Source organism: Pinus tabuliformis, chromosome 9 (genome assembly GCF_031772625.1).
Source record: "Pinus tabuliformis cultivar Carrire ecotype Pingquan chromosome 9, CPIR1, whole genome shotgun sequence".
Taxonomy (NCBI): Eukaryota; Viridiplantae; Streptophyta; class Pinopsida; order Pinales; family Pinaceae; genus Pinus; species Pinus tabuliformis.
This window is the reverse complement of record NC_142307.1, coordinates 1,333,751,021-1,333,777,594: the sequence shown is the minus strand read 5'-3', so window position 1 is coordinate 1,333,777,594 and position 26,574 is coordinate 1,333,751,021. Positions and strand designations below refer to the sequence as shown.

Below are 26,574 nucleotides of genomic sequence, written 5' to 3'. Positions count from 1 at the left end.
ATAGCCACTACTTTCAAGGTAGAGTCCTTGATGCGATGTCTATCCAAGACTGCCAGGATCTTGACCTTCCAGATGATAAAATTGGAAGCCCCGTCCACTCTGTCCTAAACCCTCAATTCGTTCACAGCCATCTCTGCACTTCTCTGCTAGACTCCCTCTAAGACCTGATTTCCTTCCTGGAAATCCTCCTGCCAACTGTCAAACCACTCCTCTCCAATCCTCCTTTGTTGTTGCAACTCGGATCTGGATTTCTTGGCTAGAAATCCGTCGAAGTAGTGCTTCCCTCTACCTTGGTTCAGTCTCCTTAGACATTGTTTTGCCCTGACAGAAACAACGTCCCACAAGCATCTCAAATCACAATCTGCACAACTCCCTTAGCCCCGGCCACTGAAGAATCTGATCCCTTCAGGCTCTACGCAATCCCGATGTAGGTTAAAACTGCTCCTCCCAACCAACTACGTCACTCCTTCATGGCTAAGAAGGATGACGTAGCTCTGCGTGAGCCTATTCTGCCTCTACGCTGACACTTCCCTTGGCTCGAAATGATGACGCAGGCTCTGCATAAGCCTCTGCGTCACTTCTCTCGCCACTTCAGCTCTGGAACAGCGCAGCGCTGTCTCACGAGACAACTGCTTCTGCTCCAAATTTTCAGATTTCTTCTGCTGGTGTCTTCAGTCCTCCTGTGATCTGCAATACCTCTTTATACCATGTGAAAATTTCTGAATCTAACACATCAAAAACCATACTGCAATATCTGGTTTATTATCTCCTACTTGTTCTTTACATTAACAAGTTATTTAATAATATAAACATCAAAATAAACACAATTGCAGCCTTCACAAATATATAGATCAACAACTGAAATAAATTGAGACAACACAAGGGACACCGTTATTTTTAAACAATCGTCTCCAGGAAAACCCAATGCCGGAAAACTGGTGCAGCATATATGAGGGTTTTATTATTAAGCAAATTTCTGAAAACAACTAGGGTGCCATAAATGGCTCACCCTTCAGAGAATATCCTTGGCAGCAATACCTCTATCCAGAGACAGATATTCCGGCTAATCAGCAACCGGATGAACAATCCCATAGTAACTCTGGTTTTTCCTTGTGTTGGACAGCAAAAGTTGCTCCACGCACTCCTCTGGAACTGCATCACCCTTTTTGACTCTGCGTCAGCCAATCAACTCTCAATTTATCCCACAGAATCACCTCAGCGCGGCCTCTAAAGCTTTTTGCGTCCTCTGCGTCAACCACTACAGCTTTTGCATAAGCTTCTTTGGCCCTCTGCATCCTCTACGCTGGCCTCCTTAGCCTCTGCGTCAACCCATGTTGCCTCTGCGTCGACCCTCCTAGGCTCTGCGCTGCCTCTATCGGTGCTTTGCTGCCTCTCTAATATGTATTCTTCATCCTCTTGTTGAACTGCCCCTCGCTGCAACTGATCACTCACTCGATTTCCTCAGCAAACCCAGCCCCATAAAATCGAATTCTTGATCTCTCTTGGTGTATCTTCAACTGACCCTCAAGCCTCTTCTTATACTTTTCTTGTTGACGATTCAACGACCGAGATTAAGTCCCTAATCAACGGCTAAGATTAGATTTGGCTTGATCCTCATTATTTAGAACTTTCTCACCCATTTTATAATTTTACACATTAATATTTTAATTTTCTCAAGTTTAGACTTAGGAACCCCATTAAAAATATTAATAATTTTAATATCTCTTCATCCGGGTGGAATTTCTCCAAACGATTTATGGGTCTTGGATATCTCATGTGCCTTAGCCTCTCCACCAATTTTCATGGCTAGAGCACATCGAATGCTACAAAAAATCAACACTCCCTCTTAGAGAGGAATGTGCTCTAGTAATGCCTCACCATAAAAGTATCACACTAATCCTCTGCATCGGTACCTGTGCTAATGCTTGGCTTGTTGCCTCACATCCATTGCACTGTTGCTTCTTATACTGTTGGCCATGACACTGCCACTGCTAACTGTTGCACTGCAACTCAGATACCGAGAAGTAACACTGACATCCTGGTAAGTTTGGAAGCTTCGTGATGTTGAAGCTACCTTTGTTGCTATCCTATGCATCCTTTGTTGCCATTGTGCTGCTGCAAACACCTCTGTGCCTCTCGCACTATTGCAACCTCCATTGCGTTGCCTCAGATTTCTGCACTCTAGTCCTACCTTGCTGCTCCATCACACTTTGCTTCACCCGACACTTGTCATCATGTTGTTGTCGTTAAGGGCTCTCGTAACCGGATGTGATCCAAGAGTTTGGGCACCTCAAGGATCCTGCCCGCAGATGTAGTCCTCCTGACTACAACTCGATGTCTCCCCACCTCTTCTCTAGAGGCGCATGAACACTCATGGCACAGTCGTCATCAGTCTCGACATCCTTCTCCACCTTTGCTGGAGCTGCCTTTGAGTCAAAAGCTTATCCCTTGCCTTTCTTCCTAGGGCACTAAGATGCATAATGTCCTAGCTCCCCACAGTAGAAGCACTTTACCTTAGAGATATCCTTCTTCTTCCTCTTATGTAGTCCCTGTTGTCCCACATATGCAAGGGTTGCATCCTCCTCCTCCTTGCTCTGAATTCCCTTGATGCTACTTCCCGTCTTGGTCAATCTCCTGAGCTCTTCCTGTCGAAATGCTGCCCACATCACCTCCCATTTAGGGAGAGTCGCTCTACCCAAAATACCTTGGACAAATGTCTCCCACTCCTCGAAGATTGCATTCATGGCAGTAACTAAGAACTCTGGATCTACACTGTAGCCTTGCCTTGCTACTCCATCACACTTTGCTTCACCCGACACCTGTCATCATGTTGTTGTCGTTAAGGGCTCTCGTAGCCGGATGTGATCCAAGAGTTTGGGCACCTCAAAGATCCAGCCCGCGCTCCTGACTACAACACGATGTCTCCCCACCTCTTCTCTAGAGGCGCATGAACACTCATGGCACAATCGTCATCAATCTCGACATCCTTCTCCACCTTTGTTGGAGCTGCCTTTGAGTCGGAAGCTTCTCCCTTGCCTTTCTTCCTGGGGCACTGAGATGCATAATGTCCCAGCTCCCCACAGTAGAAGCACTTTACCTTGGAGATATCCTTCTTCTTCCTCTTCTGTAGTCCCTGTTGTCCCGTAGATGCAAGGTTTGCATCCACCTCCTCCCCCTTGCTCTGAATTCCCTTGCTGCTACTTCCCGTCTTGGTCAATCTCCTGAGCTCTTCCTGTCAAAGAGCTGCCCACATCTCCTCCCAATTGGGGAGAGTCGCTCTACCCAAAATACCTTGGACAAATGTCTCCCACTCCTCGGAGACTGCATTCAGGGCAGTCCTGACTAAGAACTCTAGATCTGGAGTAGACCCTACTGAAGTAAGCTCGTCACGAATCCCCTGCAACCTGAGAAGGAAGGGATCTATCTCCTCTCCCTTCTGCATCTAATATGACCTCAACTGATTCTCTAATGACATCTTTCGTTGCACGGAAGATCCCTAGTATAAGGAGGTCATGGTGTCCCACATTTCCTTTGTTGTGTTCTTCTCAGCAATATCTGGTATGACATGATCTTCGACCCCATCTAGGATCATGCACTTCGCCCTCGCCTGGGTCTCCTCATACTTCTCATTCTCAGTTGGGTCAACTACGATAGCCACTACTTTCAAGGCATAGTCCTTGATGCAATGTTTATCCAGGACTGTCAGGATCCTGGCCTTCCAGATGATAAAATTGGAAGCTTCGTCCAATCTGTCATGATCCCTCAATCCGTTCACTACCATCTCTGCTCTTCTTTGCTAGACTCCCTCTGAGACCTGATTTCCCTCCTGGAAATCCTCCTGCCAACTGTTGAACCACTTCTCTCCAATCCTCCTTCACCGATGCAACTCGGATCTGGATTTCTTGGCTAGAAATCCATCGAGGTAGCGCTTCCCTCTACCTTGGTTCAGTCTCCTTAGACATTGTTCTACACTGACAGAAACAATGTCCCACCAGCTCCTCAAATCACAATCTGCACAACTCCCTTATCCCCGGCAACTAAAGAATCTGAGCCCTTCAAGCTCTGCGCAATCTCGACATAGGTTGAAACTGCTCCTCCCGGCCAACTGTGTCACTCATTCCTGGTTGAGCAGGATGACGTGGCTCTGCGTGAGCTTATTGTGCCTCTCTCTGCCTCTACGCTGGCAGTTCCCTTGGCTCGAAATGCTGATGCAAGCTCTGCGTGAACCTCTGCATCACTTCTCTCGCCGCTTCAGCTCTGGAACAGCACTGTCTCTCGGGACAACTGCTTCTACTACAAATTTTCAGATTTCTTCTGCTGGCGTCTTCAGTCCTCCTGTGATCTACAATCCCTCTAATACAATGTGCGAATTTCTGAATCTAACACATCAGAAACCCTACTGCAATATCTAATTTATTATCTCCTACTTGTTCTTTACATTAACAAGTTATTTAATAATATAAACATCGAAATAAACAAAATTGCAGCCTTCACAAATATCTAGATCAACAATTGAAATACACTGAGACAACACAAGGGACACCGTTATTTTTAGACAATCGTCTCCGGGAAAACCCAATGCCAAAAAACCGATGCAGCATATATGAGGGTTTTATTATTAAGCAGATTTATGAATACAACTAGGGTGCCATAAATGGCTCACCCTTCAGAGAATATCCTTGGCAGCAATACCTCTATCTGAAGACAGATATTCCGGCTAATCAGCAACCGGATGAACAATCCCATAGTGACTCTGGTTGTTCCTTGTGCTGGACAGCGAAAGTTGCTCCACACACTCCTCTGGAACTGCATCACCCTCTCTGACTCTGCGTCAGCCAATCAACTCTCAATCTGTCCCACAGAATCGCCTCAGCGCAGCCTCTGAAGCTTTTTGCGTCCTCTACGTCAACCACTACAGCCTTTGCGTCAACTTCTTTGGCCCTCTGCGTCCTCTGTGTCAACCCTTGTTGCCTCTGCGTCAGCACTCCTAAGCTTTGCGCTGCCTCTTCCGGCACTCTGCTCCCTCTCTAATATGTATTCTTCAACCTCTTGCTAAACTGCCCCTCGTTGCAATTGATCACTCACTTGATTTCCTCAACAAACCCAGCCCCATAAAATCGAATTCTTGATCTCTCTTGGTGTATCTTCAACTGACCCTCAAGCCTCCTCTTATACTTTTCCTGTTGATGATTCAACGGTCGAGATTAAGTCCCTAATCAACGACTAAGATTAGATTTGGCTCCATCCTCGTTATTTAGAACTTTCTCACCCATTTTATATTAATACACATTAACATTAACATTTTCCTAGGTTTAGACTTAAGAACCCCATTAAAAATATTAGTTATTTTAATATCTCTTCATCTGGGTGGAATTTCTCCAAACGATTTCTGGGTCTTGAAGATCTCATGTGCCTTAGTCTCTCCACCAATTTTCATGGGTAGAACACATCCGATGCTACAAAAAATCAACAGTGCGTAGGCTAGCCCAACAATGGCACAGAGGAGAGAGGAGGTCATTCGACTTTCTATCTTTTGGCAAATGTGGCAACCAGAAGCTTGAGGGATCAGGACAGGTTAGACGGAGCATCCAACTACGTCATCTGGAAGGCTAGAATGTCATTCCTTCTAGATGAGCATGCCCTCAAGACATACGTCGACAGCGTGGTGGTTGTCCCTATAGATGCAGATCCATTGAAGTACAGATCTGAGATGGCAAAGGCCAAGAGAATGATCCTGGAAGGAGTCGAGGATCACGAGATGTGTCACATTGCTAGCAGAGGGACTACTAAGGAGATGTGGGATGCCTTGGCCACATTATATCAGGGATCTTCCAAGCAGCGGAAGATGTACTTGTAGCAGAAGTTGAGATCTGCTCAGATGCAAAAGGGAGAGCATGTGGATCCATTCCTCACAAAGCTAAAGGAAACCCGTGATGAGTTATCTGTTGCGGAGCATACACCTCAGGATTCAAAGTTGGTTAGACTGCCCTCAATTCTGTCTCAGATGAATGGCATGCCTTTATCCAGAGTATCCTAGGCAGAGCAGCATTACCGAATTGGGATGAGATATGGTCAGCTCTAAAACAAAAGGAGTCGAGGAGAAACTTAGTCAAGGTCAAACTTGACGGAAGCAGCAGCAGTAGCAGCAGTGGGTCAAAGCCCAAGGAGGAGGAGGATAATGCAGCCCTTGCATCGAAGGGACAGTAGGAGCAGCAGAGATGTGAGAAGGATGTTTTGAAGATCAAGTTTTTCAGGTGTGGTGATATGGATCACTACGCAACTCAGTCTCCTCTCGAGAAGAAGGACAAGGATGAGAAACAAGATTTGAAGGCTGCACCCGCAAAGATCTAAGAGGAGGAATTCGCCATGACCGCTGAGATACCTCCAAGAGGGAGGTGGGCTGATTTAGAGTTGTAGTTCAAAAGAGCTACAAATGGGCAGGATCCTTGAGGAGTCCACCTCTTGGATCAATACCTTGTTACGAGAGCCCAGTTTTGCAGTAGCAGGATGGACTAGTGTCGGATGGAGCTGAGGAGTGTTGGAGAGATAGTTGCAGTGGCTAGAAGCGCCAAAGTCTGAGTAGCGCAGAGCAGAGTTGACAACAGTGCAGATGGCACAGAGTAGAGGTCAACAACAGTGCGGTAGATTCAGAGGGTCAGTGCAGAGACTAGCAACAGTAAGGCTCCACCATTCACGTGGTATCATATTGAACAAAGTTAGTTCAGTAATTTGGGATTTTTTTCTATTGCTCATAGAGTAGCAACAACAGTTTGCAGTTCAGTAGCAGTTGGCAATGGCAGTGCTAGCAGCAGCACAGATGCAACACTTGAGAGGGAGTTGTAGTACAGATGCAGTGTTGGCAGTGGCAGTGTCAGCAGCAATGCAGTTGCAGTAGCAGTGCAGCAGTTGGTGGACAGCATGTGAGACATCAGCGACGCAGAGGACGATGCTTGAGAGCCTAAGCAGTATGCAGCAGCGTATATTGCTAGCACACATTCATCGCTAAGAGAGAGTGTTGATTTGGAGTAGCATCGGATGTGCTCTAGGCCTCAAATTTTCCAAGGAGGCTTAAGCACATGTATTCCAAAGAACCCATAAAGCGTTTTGGGAAATTCCACCTAGAGACAATTTTATTAAAATAATTAATTATTTTTAATAGGATCCTAAGTCTAAATTTAGGAAATTAAAAATATCAATGGGTATTAATCTAACTGTGGGTGTAACTTCTAGAAGAAGACAAGGATCAAGCTAAAATGATCTTAGCAATTGATTAGCTTTTAATCTAAGTCGTTGAATGTCAAGGAGAAGATTATTTAAGGGAGCTTGAAGATCATTTGGAAAACACACCAAGAGATCAAGAGATCGAATTTCTAAAGTAAGAAGTTCTTAGGAGGAAGTCTTGACCGAGGAGATTTCTTGCAGTTGACGGGTAGGGATAGCATCCGGAGAGAGAGATTTTCGCAGCCGGAGAATCATCAATAGAGAGAGGCAGATAGTGATCCAACAACTCTCACGTAGAAGCTGACACAAGGCCACGAATGGCCACGCAGAGGCAGCGAAGAGGGTGAGAGAGAGTCCGAAATTTTGTTGGGAAGAGTCAGTTTCAGAAGTCGGGAGCCTGGGTGTGAGACCGAGAAGCTGAGAGCAGTGACTTCGGTTAGCGAATCGATTAGTTTGCTGGGTGACACAGTGTCTAGAGGGGTTGACGCAGGGACTGCGTGAGGACTGTGCAGAGGCAGCGTAGGGCCTTCCAGAAGCACCTCATCCAGTATCTGGATCAACTGGAATTTTTTCTCAATGATTGTGTGAGGTAATCTCACAAATATTTCTGCCAGTATTTCTCTCTCTGTAACTGAATAACCCTTGAGGTATTCAGAGATGTATTCAAAATTTGCTACTGTTTAATAATAATAACCCCTCAAAGTTGTTGCACCGATTTTTCGGCATTGGGTTTTTCCGGGGAAATTTCTCCAAAAATAACAGTGTCAATTGTGTTGTATTTTCTTTCTTGCCCAGTCTCTTGTTTCCACATAATAATTTAATTAAATGAAGGCTGCAGTGTATATATTTCAATATTTGTCATAGGAAACTGCAAATAACTTGTTCATGTAAATCTAACAAGTAGGGAAATATCATCAGTTGTTGCAATAGGAATTCCAGTTTAGGAATTCACATTCATCCCCCCCTTGAAGGCTATATAAAGGAGATCATTTCTCCTCATTTGCACACATCATTTTGATCTCATGCATCTCTGATCCAGCGAAATTGCAAGAAGGCCGAAATTCTAGGGAGGGTCAAAATTTCAGGGACTTGGATTTTGACATGGCACTTCATCATGATATTGGTTATTGGTTTGGTTATTATACTGCTATTTGTTATTTATGATGCATTGATGAATTTGGAAACTCTCTCTCTCTCATAAGAACTTTTATGGGTTTTCCCCTTGTGGGTTTTGCCTTGGTTATGTGCCTAAATTCTGCATCTCTAGTATCATTGTTTCATGGTTATTTTACTGCTCTTTCATGTTTATTAGTTGGTGTTTTTCTTCTGTATAACTGCCTAAATGATATGGAATTTAATGCTATGTGAAAACTAATCTTTAATTGATCATTGAAGTAGTTATCAGGTGAAGAAAAACCTAATTCTAGCAGGTATCTTAGAAAATCAACAAAGGTGAGGTAATAGTTAGCAAATCTAGTCTTCCCAAGCTTCAATATCTCCAAACTTGAGTGACTATGGAAAACCCCATGGGTATTGCTATGATTGGTAATAAATTTCATCATTTTCTCGCCAAAACAGAGGAAGAAGACATCATAGAATTCGCTGTCCAAAAACAGAGATTGTCATCTCAAAACTTGTTGCCCAAAACAACGATCGGCTATCACAAAACTCGCTATCCTCCTAGAAATTTTTCCTGTGCCAGAATAGAGGAAGAAAAATAGAAAATGTGTTAACTAAGGTGGAATCTTTCACCACCAAAATTGATAGGAGTAAAGGAGTCTTAAAACCCTCAGAGCCTCGAGCTCAAAAAAATCAGAGATAAATTGATCCACATGGATGCTCCTAAATGAATTCATCCCCCTCATATTTATAGATTTCCTAGGGGTCTCTTCTTCTTAAATTGATTGAGTAAATTTTATTCAAACCCCAATTTTGGGTTTCTTTGCCCAACTACCCCAAAAACTTGCCCAGCATAAGGATATTCTGGGTTTTTCCCCTTTATTGAGAACTATATCCTACACAGGTTGATAGGCTATTTTGTCCCTTGGGCAAATAATTTCCCAGGGACATTACAATCCCCACTTCCCTACATTGCTTGTCCTCGAGCAATGGCAAGTTCCATTGATGCCCCCTTTGTCTCCCTACTTCAATAACGTTCAAAACAGTGCTACAGGCTGTAAATAAATAGTATTTGATATTGTTCAATGCAACTTCATACAGGGTTGTATGATGGCTTTTAAAAATCTGAATGGTATTACCACCTCCAAAGAATTTTCAAACAACGTTTTTTATCAATGACCTCATCCATTTTGCTTGTACCATGCTAGAAATGTGGTATGAGTCTCATCACATCATCATCATTAACAAACACTGACATTACTGAGTTCATTGCTTGTTTAATCTCATCTCTCTCAAATGAGACAGGGTCAACATCAACAACATACTTGTAAGTCTGGCCAGGAGCAAAGCCCTTGACATCAATTGCTATAAATTTCCCTTCAAATCTACCATCCAGAGTATCAGTTTCAACCAGAACCTGCAATTCCAGAATTTTTTCCTACGCCTTATTTTGTTCTACCAGCTCTTTTGCAGGTTCAATATCTGATTCCTCGACATCAACAATTTTAACTCCATATTTATCACATAGATAAGTATTGCAAATGAGACCACCCAGAACCAAATTACCATTTTTTTTGTATTTTTGTTTTAATGGACCAGTCTTAGTATCATACTTTGCACCAACAACAATTGCAACAAAGGGCTTGTTGGGATTCAAGACAGATTGCACATGATAAAGTTTGCCCTGCATGCATGGTCCTGCATATGAGGGAATATATTTCACAGTATGGTATGTGGAGCCATGAGGCTGCCATGAGTCAAATGCATCATTAACATATACATTAGCTAGAGCAAAAAGTTGAATATCAATTCTGTTAAGCTTCTCCCATTTCTTCCTCCCATGCGAACCACCGAGTCTTTGGCAGGTAGACTCTACCAATTTTTTGACTCTTAAGGTCATGGATCAGCCAGTTGATCGATCTGTCAATATCCAGCATTCCATTTTTCTCAGTTGTACTAAAGCGGAAACCTGCAAATTTGATGGACAAAAGTGGCTTCACATGGCAGAGTAAAGGTTCTTCTTCATAATATTGATCCACAAAGAACTAGTGAAGGCAATGTCTCATGGGTGCACAACCTTCATCCTTTTGTATAAGGTAGCTTGTCATATCAATGCCCACAACACGAAAACTTGACCCCAGAATTTTCTCCTTCTTCCTTCTTTTCCCACAACACGAAAACTTGACCCCAGAATTTTCTCCTTCTTCCTTCTTTTCACCTTTGATTCGTGATGTTCTTCATCTGCATTATCTGCATTTCTAGCTTGATCATCATCTTTGATTCCATCCACTTCATGATGACGAGAAGCATGAATAACATCAGCTAGACCTCTAGAGGCATCCTTCACTGGATCAATAAGTCGTTGCATGTCATCATTCATTGTAACCTGCCTTTCAAGAGACAGTTGATTAAGACACAAATTTATTGCAGTCTGTGGGAGAATGTTTGGTATTGAATTAATTTCATCAACACTTGTTTCTAGTACTATCTTCTTCCCAGTCATCCGATCTAAATTGGGCATAGACTGAGTAGTTGGGAAAACATCCACCACTGCTTCATTTGCAGACATTAAAGCAATTACAACAGTTACATTCATTTTGCTTCTTGTAGTACTTTCAGTAGTTTCAGATATTCCTCCAAGGGAGCCTGTTTCAGAAGCTATGTGAATATTGCCAACATCTTCATGTGTCCTTGGGATGCATTTATCAACATGATGCATACCAAAATGTCCTTCAACGTGATGGCCTGCCAGTATTTTGGACATCTCCAGTTTACCAGAACTAGTGACGCCTTCATCCTTTTTGAAAAGATTTCCATTGGCATTCTTTGATGCATGTCTAGGGTGGCTATCTATTTCCAGCTTATCTAAACAAGTTTTGTGCTTGGAACTTAAGTAACCCCCATGATGCAAATGTACAAGTTGAGAATCATGATGCGAGTCAGGTTGTCATTCAAGAACCTTCAATGTGGCAGTATCATCCACCTTTTGAATATGCACGCCTAGCAGTACTTCATTTTCATCTTGAGATTTGGTATCTGATTTCTTCACTCTCTCTTTCCATTCCTTCAATGCATCACCATTACTGCACAAAGGATTTGCATTCATTCTTTCTAATGATTGCAATTCTTCTTTAGCAGATGAAGAGGACAACTTAGGATCCCTGTTATCATAAGGGACTGTTGGTGGCTTTGAAATACTTTCACTAAGTGCACCTTTCATAAAGTCACGCCCCTCTTTATGATCATCTCCAAGGATAATATCATTCTGCAGATCCGAAATAACACCATCTGCTAAGGCCTGGTTCACTGGATTTAGATTTTCATAGCTTTTACCTGAATTTGGAGTATATAGAGGATCTGGTAGTGTATGATTAGTATCCACTTGTGAGGCAATATCATCAGATTCAATTGAGTGGTGATCTCCTCCCCATGGATCTTTATCAATAGGTTCCTCTTCTTGTAGCTCTCCACCAGACTCTTGCTTGCCAGCATCCCTATCAAAATCTTTCAAAACTTTTTTACAGTATCCTCAATAGTCTTATCATCCAGATTAGAGCCCAAGTTCAGAAATTCGACACCCAGATTTTCTTGATGTTTTTCTCCATTCAGTGGCCCATCCTCTGATCCAACAGAAGAGTCACTACCAACTGTACCACCTTCACTGTCAAGATACTTTCCTTTTTCACATTCAAGGGGTGCATTAGTTGTGGCAGCTAAAGTTGGCATTCCATGATTGGACAATCCATCACTATCTTCATTTCTTTCAAATAATTATGTTTGATCGCTTATATTCTCTTTCAAGGGATACAGCCATGTCCATGCTTTTATCTTTGCTTCAATTTTTCTTACAATTTGTCTTTCATGCTCGGGCTTATGATGCAGCATCATTTGATTTGTTTTTCTTGCCACTATTCCAGAAGTCATCCCATTTTTTCTTTCTTAGATGTTGTAGCATTTTGTTATATTCTTCTAATCTTCTATTCCATTCTTCCAGCCTGTTGTTATTTTCTGTTTGTTTCTCTTCCATCTTCCTTAAAGTCTCTACTTGCTACTCTTCTAGCTTTCTCCAAGATTCTGCATACTTTTGCCAAAAATTTGCTTCTGGTGGTTCCATTTTTAAATACCATCCAAACTGGCAAGATTTTTGCTCTGACACCATTGTAATATGCTAGGGCAATTGTTGACCTAGGGTTTCAATTATCCAGGGTTTCCAATAAAACCTTCTTTTTTTTCATTCAATATAAATTCATCAACACAATACACTAAATGTCATCAACAATCATATCATTGCTCATCCAATAATAATATCATTGTTCATGTTATGAAAATCATCAGAGAGTTACATAAAAATAACCAAATGTTTATACATTAGTGACCTAATTCCACCTATATGCATATCTAGTATTCACTTAAATACTTCCAAAATCTAGAATTCGGCTACAGGATGTTAATCACCAACTTCCATATTTCTGGTCACCTTACAATCTCCTTCACAAACTGCTTCAGAACCTGCACCAATCAAACTTACTTTAGAACAATGACACTAGCCCAACGTCTCCTATTCTATCCAGAATCCCTGGGTTTCTTTAGGTTGACGACTTGACATATTTTCGATTTCTTCAAGTGGCTCGGTGATCCTCACAGTTTCTAATCTGCGTTATTTAGAACCCTCGCACTTCCCAATACTCACTTTCGCACTGTTACAAAGCCTTGGACCTGTGAAGTGGGCCTCCCTTGTGTCTGCTCTGAAGATCTCGTTCAGCTACAGGGGCCTAGGATCACCATCTAAACAGCTCTGAATTGTAGCTGAACTAGGATCACCATCTAAACAGCTCTGAATTCTCTGTCATCGGATTATTTTAGGGGGGTCGATCTAGCTAAGAATCCCTTCATATAGGACGTTGTTTGGCCTCAAAATATGTGTTTTGACACAGATTAATTACAGGAACTTATTTATTCACGCTAGACAATGTGATTTATCTAGGAGAAAACCCTTATTTGTCAGAGCAATTTCATATGGCTGTGAATACCCAAGTCGACGCAGATTTGTGCTCACCCCCTATCTCAAATATCTAGACTTGGCACTTATACAGGTCCACGTGTGCATTCAGAGCTTTGGTTTGTCACCAGATCTACTAGAACTGTGATTTGTCACAAGATTGTTGTGCGATCTTCAAAGTGTGTGACTGCCTCAAAATGATAAACCGAATGGATTCATAGGTTTTACAAGGCTCGATTTGTCCAGTCGTTAGCCACAACTTGACTCCAATCCAAGTCGTAGAGAGGCAAATAAGAATTCGACCTTAGCTAAAGTCATTGCCTTCAAGAATCTGTTTATCGCAGGAATTTCACCCTGTGCCCAGAACAAAGGAGCAAACCAAAAACGAACTTTGTTCCTCTTCCAGAAAATAGAGAATTTGGTTGCTTTCCTGATGGTGCCTTTGTGCCAAAACAAAGGAAGAAGACATCATAGAATTCGCTGCACAAAAACAGAGATTGTCATCTCAGAACTTGTTGCCCAAAACAAAGATCGGCTACCGTAAAACTCGCTATCCTCCTAGAAAATTTTCCTGTGCCAGAATAGAGGAAGAAAAATAGAAAATGTGTTAACTAGGGTGGAATCTTTCACCACCCAAATTGACAAGAGGAAAGGGGTCTTAAACCCTCAGAGCCTCAAGCTAAAACAAAAAAAACAAAAATACATTGATCCACACTGATGCTCCTAAATGAATTCATCCCTCTCATATTTATAGACTTCCTAGAGGGGTCTCTCTCCAAACCCCAATTTTGGTTTCTTTGCCCAGTTGCCCTAAAAACTTGCCCAACATATGATATATTGGGTTTTCCCCCTTATTGAGGACTATAGCCTGTGGGGATTGATAGGCTACTTTGTCACTTAGGTAATTAATTTCCCAAGGACATTACACAATAGCAGACACACCAAGAACATTTGTCACTGGCTTGCCTTTTATTTTTGTCCAGCCATCAGATACAATGGATACCCTTATATTCATTCCACACATTTGTGAATTTACCCAAAGCATTTGTTATTTTCGGCTTTTCACGATCAAATCCCATTGTTCTAGCTTTGTCATACCTAGGGCTCTTGTATCCTTTAGGGGCATCATTGATGGTGGAAACCATTTTATGCCAATAAGGTTAGCAAAGAACATTGAATGGTATCCCACATGCATAGAGAAACCGGAAAATTTTTGCATCCACATCATCCCTACACCCTTGATCAAGGAATTATGACATGGTTCTACGCCTTAAAGAGATCCATGCATGTGTTGATTTCTGGTAGCATCGGATGTGCTCTAAGCCTCAAAATTTGCGGGGAGGCTTGGACACATGTATTCCACAATACCCATAAATCGTTTTGGGAAATTCCACCCAGAATCAGTTTTATTAAAATAATTAATTATTTTTAATGGGTGCCTAAGTCTAAACTTAGTTAATTAAAATAATTAAAGGGTATTAATCTAACTGTGGGTGAAACTTCTAGAAGAAGACGAAAATCAAGCCAAAATTATCTGAGCCATTGATTAGGATCTAATCTGGGTTGTTGGTTCTCAACAAAAGGATTATAAGAGGAGGCTTGATAGGCATTTGGAAAATACATCGAGTGAGAAATCAAAGATTGAATTTCTGAAGAGAGCAACGTAGCAGTTGGCAGAGAGAAGTTCAAAGTGATTTCTTACAGTGAGGGGCAGGGATACTCCCAATTGGAGATTTCTCCTGATCCGGGACTACTCAGCAAAGGAGGCAAAGAGATCCGAGAGAGGCAGCACAGAGGCTACATTGGGCAGCATAGGTTGGCACAACGCAGTGCAGAGCCTTGAGGAGATCCGTATTTTTGCTGGAGAGGTCGATTTTTGAAGTCGGAAGCCCGGGTGCGAGACCGGGAAGACGGAATCGAAGTCTCATAGGAAAATCGATCAACAAAAGGGGTGACGTTATCCCTAGAAGTTGTGACGTTGGGCCTACACAATGACTGCACAGAGGTTGCGCAGAGGCAGCAAGGGACAAGCCATTCTTTGGCTGGATCAGTCGGGATCGCCAGTGATAGTGTGAGGTATTTCTCACTAATCTTCTGTCAGTCGTATTCTCTGTATTTTATAGCCAGTAAAGCATCCAAAGATTGTATTCAGAAAACTATTTCTTAATAATACAATCCCTCAACTCCTACACCAATTTTCCCGCATTGGGTTTTTCTGGGGACATTTGTCCAAAAAGAACAGTGTAATGTGTTGTGTAATTCTTTCTTGCTCAGATTCTTGTTTTTGCATATTATTTTTAAGTTGTGAAGGTTGCAGTTGTATTTGCTTCGATATTTACAGTAGAACAAAGCAAATAATTTGCATGAATTAACAAGTAGGAGAAGTAATATCAGTTGTTGTAGTAGTGATTCGGGGGATTCTCGAATTTTCACATGGTATCAAAGTTGCAGGTGAAGCAAGAGAGCAGAGCCGAAGAACCCAGAGTTGAAGAGAAGGACGGTCAAAGTGTTGCAAAGGCAGCAAATCGAATCCCCATAGGGATTGCGCAGTCCAGGCCATGGAGGGCAAAATTTTCGAGGAAGGGCTCTCTCTGAGTGAGTCAACAGAGAGGCAAGACTTCTAGATAGAAGTTTGCTAGTGTCAGAGGGAGCAACTCAGAAGCTTCAACAAAAAGAAGTTTTCTAGTGTGACACAAGCTTTCTGCAACAGTTTCTGGTGCAGAAAAATGTCAGAAGGAAGAAGACAGACACTTTTGAGGGAATTCTTCCTCAAAGGACTTCCAGCCAAGAAGTCTGATTTCTCAAGCGCTGTGCAGCAGCAGAGAGGAGTTGATCTACTAACTCCAGTAGGGAGTGCATAGGCTAGCCTGGTGCTGCACAGAGGAGAGAGGAGGTGGTTCGACAGTTTGTTGGCAGAGATGGCAGCTAATGGGTTACAAGATCAGAATTGGTTGGAGGGCGCATCCAACTATGTGATCTGGAAGGCAAGGATCTCATGCCTTCTGCATGAGCACGATCTCAAAACCTACGTCAACAGTGTGGTAGTTGTACCCGCAGATTCAGATCCGCTCAAGAAGTAAAAGGTTGAGATGGCGAAGGCCAAGAGGTTGATCCTTAACGGAGTGAGCGATCATGTAGTGTGTCACATTGTCAGCAAGGATATTGCTCAGCAGATGTGCGAAGCTTTGGCCACGCTATACGAAGGATCTTCCGAGCAACGGAAGATGTACATGGAGCAAAAGATGAGATCCACGCAGATGCAAAAGGGGAAACGCATTGATCCGTTCCTTACGAAGCTTCAAGAGGTCCGAGACTCGTTGGCAGCTGTGGGGTCAATACCTCAGCCTACCAAGATGGTGAGGCTGGCCCTGAATTCAGTCTCAAAAGAGTGCAAAGTGTTTGTCCAGAGCATCCTGGGCAGAGAGAGATTGCCAGATTGGGAAGGGAAGTGGGCCGCTCTTTAGCAGGAGAAGATGAGGAGAGACTTAGTCAAGTGCAAACTTGATAGTAGCAGCCCCAGTAGTGGGACGAAGCCAAATGAGGAGGATGAGAATGCATCCCTTGCATCTAAAGGGCACCAGGAGTAGCGGAAGAAGAAGAAACATATTTCGAAGATCAAGTGCTTCCAGTGTGGTGAATTTGGTCACTACACAGTGTCCTCTCAAGAAGAAAGACAAAGACGAGAAGCATGATACAAAAGTTGCATCCGCACAGATCAAGGAGGAGGAGTTTTCATGATTGCCCAGAGGTGGGGTGATATAGAACTGTAGTTCGAAAGAACTGCAGATGGGCAAGATCCTTGAGGATTCCACCTCTCAGATCAATACCTTACTACGGGAACCCAGATCAGAAGTAGCAGGATGGACCAGTGTTGGTTGGTGCGAAGGAGTGTCAAAGTGATAGTTGCAGTGGCTAGGAGCACCAGAGACTGAGCAGCGCAGAGCTAAAGTTGGCAACAGTGCAGCTGGCACAGAGTTGAACCAGCAGCAACGCAGAGGCTTCAGAGGTTCAGCGCAGAGGCTAGCTGTAGTTAGAACAGTTGGAGAAGGTTGCAGTGCAGATGCAGTGTTGGTAGTGGCAGTGTCAGCAGCAGCACAGACGCAAAATTTGAGAGGGAGTTGTAGTACAGATGCAATGTTGACAGTGGCAGTGTCAGCAGCAGTACAGATATAGCATCTGCACAGTAGTTGGTGGGCAGCGATGTCAAACATCAACAGTGCCGATGGAGATGTTACAAAGTCAGGGTGATGCTTTAGCAGCGTGCATTGCTAAAGCGCATTCCTAGCTAAGAGGGAGTGTTGGTTTCTAGTAGTATCAAATGTGCTCTAAGCCTCAAAATTTGCAAGGAGGCCTGGACATGTATTCCACAATACCAAGAAATCGTTTTGGGAAATTCCACCTGGAATTAGTTTTATTAAAATAATTAATTATTTTTAATGGGTGCCTAACTCTAAACTTAGGAAATTAAAAATATTAAAGGGTATTAATCTAACTGTGGGTGAAACTTCTAGAAGAAGACGAGGATCAAGCCAAAATGATCTAAGCCATTGATTAGAATCTAATCTAGGTTGTTGGTTCTCAACAAAAGGATTATAAGAGGAGGCTTGATGGGCATTTGGAAAATACATGGAATGAAAAATCAGAGATCGAATTTCTGAAGAGAGCAACACAACAGTTGTCGGAGAGAAGTTCGTAGTGATTTGTTGCAGTAAGGGGCAGGGATAGTTCCGATTGGAGATTTCTCCTAATCCGAGAGTACTCAGCAGAGGAGGCAGACAAAGATCTAGGAGAGGCATCACAGAGGCTACGTTGGGCAGCGTAGGCTAACGCAGAGGCAACGCATAGCCTTGAGGAGACCCGTATTTTTTCTAGAGAGGTCGATTTTTGAAGCCGGAAGTCGGGGTGTGAGACCGGGAGGACATAACCGAACTCTCAGAGGCAAATCAATTAGCAAAAGGGGTGACGTTGTCCCTAGAAACTATGACGCTAGGCCTACACAGCGACTGCGTAGAGGCAGCGAGGGACAAGCCATTCTGTGGTTGGGTCAGTTGGGATCGCCAGTGATAGTGTAAGGTATTTCTCACTAATCTTTTGTCAGTCGTATTCTCTATATTGGATAGTTAGCAAGGCATCCAAAGATTGTATTCAGAAAACTATTGCTTAATAATACAAACCCTCAGTTGCTGCACCTTTTTTCCCGCATTGGGTTTTTCCTGGGACATTTGTCCAAAAATAACGTTGTAATGTGTTGTGTAATTCTTTCTTGCTCATATTCTTGTTTCCGCATGTTAATTTTAAGTTGTGAAGATTGTAGTTGTATTTGCTTCGATATTTACAATAGAACACAGTAAATAACTTGCATGAATTAACAAGTAGGAGAAGTAATATCAGTTGCTACAGTAGTGATTCAGGGGATTCTCAAATTTTCATAGCATGTGCCTCTGTATCCACTACCAGGGGTGGTGGATGTCAATGGAGTTCTTACTCTTTGTGATTATGGGCTACTGGTGTCATGTTCAAAGTCACCCTTTGATCTTTTAGATTTGTATTGGGCTTCCTCCTCTTCCCTTATGTATTTGGCTCTTTGTTGTGCTAACACACTTCCACAGGTTTTGATTCCTCTTTGCTTAGTTCCATCCCATGCCATTTTCACTCAAAGATGCTTTCTACCACGGGTGTATGAACCTATGTAAGTGATTTTGCAATGGGGCATGTAAATTTAGTGGTTCCACCCCCTTTCCCTCCTGAAAGCCTAGTAACATATTACCTTTAGGGGGTTTGGTCTACCTTGGTTTTTTTTTTTCCATCATCATCTCCACTCGCAATCCTCCTCCTCCACATCCTCTTGGTATTTTTCTTCTCCAAGGTTTCCTAATCCACCACTACCCACTTCTTCATCACTTCTTCTTCTACTTCCCAACACCATCATAATAAAAAAAGGAACCAATAAGAGAATGTCAAGCTATATATCCATCGTGTTTGGAGTTATTTTTTCTTGCTTGCAATAAAATGAAGGAGGAATGGGAATTGGGAAAAAGTAGGAGAAGATAATATCTTTCATTCAACATATAAAAAACACAAATGCTACATGGAAAAATAAAGAATGGGATTAAACCCTACCTCTTTGGCTCTCCAATGGTAGTGCCTTCAATCTCCCAAGCTCTTTCAAATGGCAGCCTTCAATCTCTCTTGCAAGCTCCTCAAGCTCAAACCCTCTCAATCTTCCTTTGTCTTAAGCTCCTTGAGCCCTCTCAATCTCTCTCGCTCTCATGAAAATGATACATTGTGAGGGGGGAGGAGGCCTTTTATTCTTTTGGCCCCTCCCTTCCCTCCAAAAACACTCCTGCACCTCTTTTTTTACACGAGCAATCGGTCCCGTATCGCTCCTCAACCTTAAAAGTCACTCCCAACAGTGCAGGGACTGCAAATATTTTTAGGGAGTGCACTCCCAAGGTTGCTTCCAATCGGAGCGCACTTCGGGAGCTGATTCGAGGGGGATGCTCCCTCACAGCCCTGAACAAAATAATTTTGGTAAGAGCAATTATCAATAAGACCTCCCCCTATATCTCTTTCTCCCCCTATATCTCTTTTATTAATTTATTATCGCTTCTTACTAGGAAAAGTACTTATACCAGACATGCCTGGAACATCCCTGAAATTTGCCAAGAATGTCTCGGGTATGGTCAGCAAGTCTCAGGTATCGCACAAAGGGACATTTCCTTGCTCCAAGAAACATCAGATCAGTAGGTATGAGGTTTTTTTTTTTGGAAGGGGGAGGGAAAGACACAGGAATAGCAAAGCATAATGTCAAACATTTTACCACCAACTTGTGTAGTTAACGTCTTTAGAGCCATGTTCAGCTCAGTGTTATTGAAATATGAAAATGGACAATCCAGAGTCCAGACTAGAATCAGATAGTTCTGGTATTGTTTTGAGCATTTCCAGTCAGAACCAGCCCATGAAAACTAGAATTGATCGCCTTTTCCCAAAACAGCCAGTTTGGGACAAAACCAATCAAACCAGACAGTTTGAAAAATTATGTACCATTGCAGCCCCAACCCCAGAAAAATAAAATAAACATACAAAAAATCCTAAAACTGCCACAAACCTCATTTCTCATCTATTTAATCATTCTCCGCCTCAATTTGCTTCACAACCTTCTCATTGATCATTTGAGCAGCAAAGAGCGTTGATTCAACAATATTGTTGTGCTGATTCAGAGTACTTCTCGGGCTGATTCAGAGAGGTACATCCGATGATTTGGAGCACTCAAGATTTGATTGGAGTGCTTCTTGGATCTATTATTGGATCTGATTTGGATTAAAACTTGGAGTGCTGATTTGAAGGATTTGATTGCGGTGCTTCTTGTGTTCTTGGCAATGTTGTAAACAACATGTCAGAAAAATTATCACCAAGGGTCTGGAAAACAAAATATTGGCGAAATCAGGAAAATATCACAAAATATTGGCAAAATTAAAAAATACAAATTATTCAAAAACACAAAAAACTGACTTTATGCCCGTCAATCGATGAGCAGGGCGATATTTTCCCGAATCTCATGATAATATTGAGATATTTACATGATATTTTAGAGAATGAAAATACCCCGCTGTTTACCGGCAATAATATCATTTTGGGGTAAAAATTGTGACATTGCAATAATACCATGACATCGCAATAATCAAAATGTTTGCAACACTGGTTTTTGAAGCTGCTCTTTTGCTGATTCCAGGTGTTAATTCAATCTGTTCCTGCAGTTGATTCAGATCTGCTCCTGAAACTGATTCGGAGTGAAAACTTGGAACTTGTAAAGGTATGTACAAATATTCTTCAAACCCTTTCTCTTAAGAGTTTGTTTGCTAAAAAAATCTAGAAATTAAGTGTAAGGCTTTATTTGCAGATTATTTTTGTGGTAGAGAAAATGCCATGGCTCCTAACACAAAAAGGATCCGACATGGAACCAGTGCCAAATGATTGGGGATGAAATGGTATGCAACCATTGTCCCATGGAAATTGGTGGGGCAGTGGTTATACATAGACTGAAAGTCGAAACAACAACTAGCAAATATACCAGGGAAAATTAAACATTTCTATAAAGACACAGCCAAATTATCTGACATGCAAACTGCTATTGAAAGCTATAATACAGCAAGGCAAAACGAATACAAGAAGAAATAGGAAGAAATGGAAGTGGACATGACAGTGAAAACCATAGTTTTGAAGACTCCACTACTTATCCTGCCAGGGATCCCTTTGGAATCCCAAGCCATCCAAAGCATGAGGGTGATTATGGCACACAGTACACCTAATCCTAACAGGCAAAGAGTTGACTCAATCTTTGTACCCACCAGGCAGCAACAGCCTTAGTTCTTAGCCCACCATTGATAACAAATGGAGAAAGTGGCTTGGGAATGCATGGCTAGATGGTGACATGATGCGAAGATAACTTTCATTCTAAGTTCAGCAAGATACAGATACGGATCTGGATACAGATTTGCCAAATTTTTGAAATGCCGGGATCCAGATACAGTAGGGAAATGGCAAGTACAAAAAATATTTTGTGATATATATAAAGAGAGACAATTTAAAAAAAAAACAGTCAATAATCAAAACCATTCAGGAATGACAGGAGTAGAACTACCAGTTTATAATCCAAAACAAAAGAAGAGAATTCTCATGCATTTTACTATTAGCCATCCATGTATCATAACTGATAATTTGATAAGTCATAACCACCATTGATTATTGATAATTTTGAAGACTATCTCGGCATGAGCACATCACGGTAGTATTTTTGTAAGCTGCATCCACATGTCCATATCAGCAGTGAATAAACAGATTTCTTGAAGACTATGGCAAGACAAAACAACAGTGTTAGTGAAGTGACCAACACTGTAGCACATAAGGGTAGAATAGACATTGACAGCAGACCTTGACCATGATGATAGATCAAACCTCGTCAAACCTTGACACAGTACAAAACATTAAGCAAAATGATTGGCCTCCAGTTTCCCACCATATATCCCTTTCTATTCCTTTAAGAATAAGCTTGATCAAATCTGCATTTACCTGCTCCTCCAGGTGCCTATTTCCAAGGCTTTTCAGCACACCCCAAGGAAACCCTTACATGAATTCAAGACACATTTCTAGCCATTAAAATGATAATAATAACAAAACAACCCAACATCAAAGCGATTCCCTATAGAAGAAACTAGCATTGACAAGTGAACGAAACAATGCATGCAGAACTTCAAACTTAATGTCAATGTCACTACGGTTCATTTTTAGGTTAGTAGGATGCTTCTCTTTTAATCAAAGCAACAAAGATAATGAGTTTAATGGCATCCCCTTATATCAAATTATACACAAAATTTATCACAACAAAGCCCAAATGTTGGCTACAAACACATCTCAAAACAAAAAAACACAGCAATACGAGGAGTTTTGATATCAACAAAATTATGAATGGTAGAATTTCAAAATCCAGCACCTCTGAATTGAGATTAGCCTAGACAAACGAAATTGCTCACCAAGCCAATCAATACATGAATAAAAAAAATTGGGTCGCCACTCAATGAAATGCATCTAAACTCCATGTTAACTGCTATAATATCAATAAAATCTGATACCATCAGATATAGATTCTATAACTGATAAATGCCCATAAAAATGCTAACGATATAGCATATTCTCTCTAGTCCAAGTAGCTCCCATATTATAGAAAACGTCAACTCAAACAATTTGAACCAAGCTGAAACATGGGAAAACACAAAAATATGGAGTGCAATGACATTAAAATGTCATAGCCAGGTTAACGATAATTATTCAGCTATAGATCAAATACATATCATATGATGCTTACTTGGGGAGCACCACCAAATAGATCATCTGGAGTAGACGTACACATCAAAACCAAGTCAACATCCTCTGGATTGACTTTCGCCATTTCAAGGGCTTTTCTAGATGACTCTACAGCTAAACCACTCAGTGTTTCATCACCTGCAAAGCAAAGTGAGCTAAATGACATTTTATTACAGATTTTGGCATGCCTTTTTTTAGTATCCAAAAAAATATCAATTCTAAACTTTCTTTCATCAACTGCAATAAATACCAAATCAGGCCTATGTATGTCGATATGTGTTTGATCTTTAGTAAATGGGGTATTTGTTTGAACATGTATCCCATAAACAGCAAAGAGATAAAAGTTTTTGTTATAGTTCCACAAACGTACTTGAGATAAGGAGCTAGGAAGAAAGAAAAAGTATTATATTGAAGTGTTTAATCCCACTCATAATCATCAACCAAAAGCATACATAGAGGCCAATATCTCTTGGAGAGCCAAAATTCTTATTGCTCAGTGAAGGACTAATTCTCATCAACTCTGTTGTGAAATAGGGCGCTGGAAAAGGCCAAAAGAAGTGTGGGAGGAAAGAGTATGCATTTTTTGTTCTTCCGGAAAAGTGGAAACAGAAAAACATTTCATTTTAGAATGTGAGGCCTTCAAAGACAACAGAGAAAGTTATGCAGATATGCTGGCAGCTAGCTCTTGGGATTATCTATCTAGCGAGGGGTTTGTTGAGAAGCTGGGAGCATTTATTGTGAAGCCTCACAGAAAAAAAGGCTGAATACATCAAGCAGATGAAGAAGCAATCTGTCCCATAGAATATCTTTAGCTTCGTGGACGTTAAAATAATTTCTTTATTTCTTTCTACATATATGAAGTATGATAACTTGCCTGAAAGAATCCGTCGATTGTGGATCCCTGTACGAGAAGAAATCCATTCATCTGAAGTATCCACCAGTTTAGAAAGATCGTGGTTTGAAACCACAAGTGTAGGCACTGCTGAACCAGAACCTATCAATCTCGAACCTCTGCCAACAACTCTGAACATAACCCATAAAGAAGAATAAGAATTATAATATCCTGATTAATAACAAACCTAATTGATGTCTACCAACCCACGAAGAAATCCATTGCGTTTTGATATCTAATGTGCTTTATAAAGGAAGATCTCGACCATAAGATTTCTCTCAGCAACTTCTCAAAAGATTCTCTAGCCAACTGTTACTGTATTCTGACCATTAAAACCTCAAAAATAGCCGATGTCATTCCAACAAAAAGAGTTGATTCTATAGACAGGAGAAAGAAAGTGACTTCAATTTTTACACAGGATAAAATTTACTGTTTAAAAAGTGCAAGGGCAAAGGCAAAGGTAGCAATTTTAGATATATATTGAAAAATTGCAATCCAAAACCAGCAAATTCTCAACAAAATCGAGGTAAATGAATACCTGCGAGGCCGGTGTGCCGAGCTCGATACCCCAAGGGTTTCATGAAATCCTTCCGCAACAGCGCATCGAACGCCCTTGCGCACACAACTCGTCGATGAAACCTTCAACAAAACACGTACAGCTATCCCCGAAATCTCTCTATTGAATAACGATATACGATGTTTGGAATTCGATTCCCTGGCCAGACAGGAACCAGTGGGCAGGTACGACGCTCTGGCCATATAGTCTCTAAATTTAGCTACGATTCCCCAAAAATTTGAAGGCAGTAATCATAGCAAGACGGAGCCGAATAGCAGAAATAATGGCGGGACTAGAGATGCGCATGGTTCCAATGAAATTAATGAAAAGATTGTCCACCTCAGAGTTGACGTAAGGTTTGTGTTGCAAAGCTGGTCTTTATGCTTCTGGAGTTTAAAGATTTACACAGAACATATCAGACGGTATTAATGCATAAAATCAAATGTTTTGTTCGCAACAAGAGAGGGTGAAAATTATACTAACCTGTAAGTGTTGTTGAATAAACCCTGTGTAGGTCGAATCAAGCCAGAAACCCTAGCCTCCATAAGTATTTACGGAGCGTTTTTCTTGTACTTGTATTTTATCGTGATCCTTCGCCTGAAGCTATTACCATTTATCTGTCGCTCAACTGTAATGTGGAGACGACAAACTTCTGGGAGGGGTTTTGCAGACTGTTGTTGTTGGATAGTGGCAAAATATTACCATGATCGACATGTATCGGCCTGGCGTGTTGGATTAAACATTGTAAAATACCTGGCGTGTTGGATTAAACATTGTAAATTTTACAACATGTCCCCGAGTGGAGGAGTGAAAAAGAAAATGCATCTTATTTTTATTAATAACAAATATATATATATATATATATATATATTAATAATAATAATAAGTATAAAGTATTTTAAAAAGTTTTATGAATCTTTAAATGTCATGGATAATTTAGAAACTCTACGCACAGTGAAAGAAGTTTTTTCTTTAGAAGACATTAAATTTGGGGTTAATCGCCTCACTAATGGGAAAGCTAAGGATATTGAAGGTTACCAGGTGGAAATCTTAAAAATTGGAGGTCTTGTCCTCATCCCCCACATCCACAAGCTTTTCAATCAAGCAGTCAAGCAAGGGTTCCCTAAACCTTGCACTGAGAGCCTCATTATCCCTATTTTTAAAAGTGGAGATACAAATAACCCCTCTAATTATCGGACAATTATGATCAGCCCTCTCTTAGCCAAGTTATATGGTAGTATTTTGGAAAAGAAGTTAAGCATATGGCTTGAAAGTGAAGGTAAGCGGGCTAAAGGCCAAGCAGGTTTCAAAAGGCATCACTTAACAATAGACCACCTCGTTACGCTTAGGATCATTGCGGAGGAATGTCGTAATGATAAATCCAATTTATTTTGTTGCTTTGTGGACTTTAGAAAGGCTTTCAGTACGATTCCTAGATATAACCTTTGGAATAGATTAAAAGAGCTAAAGGTTCCTCTCGAGTTGAGAGCTGCCGCTATAAGGTTATACGAGAATGTAATTGCCAAGCTAAAGAGCAATGAGGGGTGGTCGAAAGATATTAAGTGTAACATCGGAGTTAAACAAGGTTGCCCCCTCTCCCCTACCCTATTTGGCATTTACATCAATAAGCTCGAAGGCCATTTAGAGGAAGCAGGATGTGATGGCACGATCTTAGCTGAGATAGTCATCATCCTTCTTCTCTATGCTGACGATATTGTTCTTTTCGCAAGGTGCTCATCTGATCTTGATAAGCAACTCAGACTTCTTAAGGATTTCTGCGCTACCATGGGTATGACTGTTAACACTGACAAAACAAAAGTTATGATTATCAAATCCAAGAAGGACACTTACGTTGATTTTATGTATGACAATAATAACTAGGAGGAAGTTTATTTTTACAAGTACCTAGGAATTGATATTCATCAC

General features: G+C 41.4%; 2 pseudogenes across 1 annotated transcript in view; both read right to left on the bottom strand.

The window, feature by feature from the left end:
- The window catches only part of LOC149153440 (beta-ketoacyl-[acyl-carrier-protein] synthase III B, chloroplastic-like), a 69,220-nt pseudogene extending 43,786 nt beyond the window's left edge, over positions 1 to 25,434 (bottom strand). The window contains exons 1-4 of the transcript XR_016263354.1: positions 25,132 to 25,434; positions 24,631 to 25,034; positions 24,075 to 24,223; positions 23,202 to 23,338 (exon numbers count right to left, since the gene is read on the bottom strand). The product of XR_016263354.1 is annotated as a beta-ketoacyl-[acyl-carrier-protein] synthase III B, chloroplastic-like (transcript). The remainder of the gene's footprint in view (positions 1 to 23,201; positions 23,339 to 24,074; positions 24,224 to 24,630; positions 25,035 to 25,131) is intronic.
- LOC149153441 (uncharacterized) lies at positions 9,220 to 11,104 on the bottom strand (annotated as a pseudogene).
- Positions 25,435 to 26,574: the final 1,140 nt, after the last annotated feature.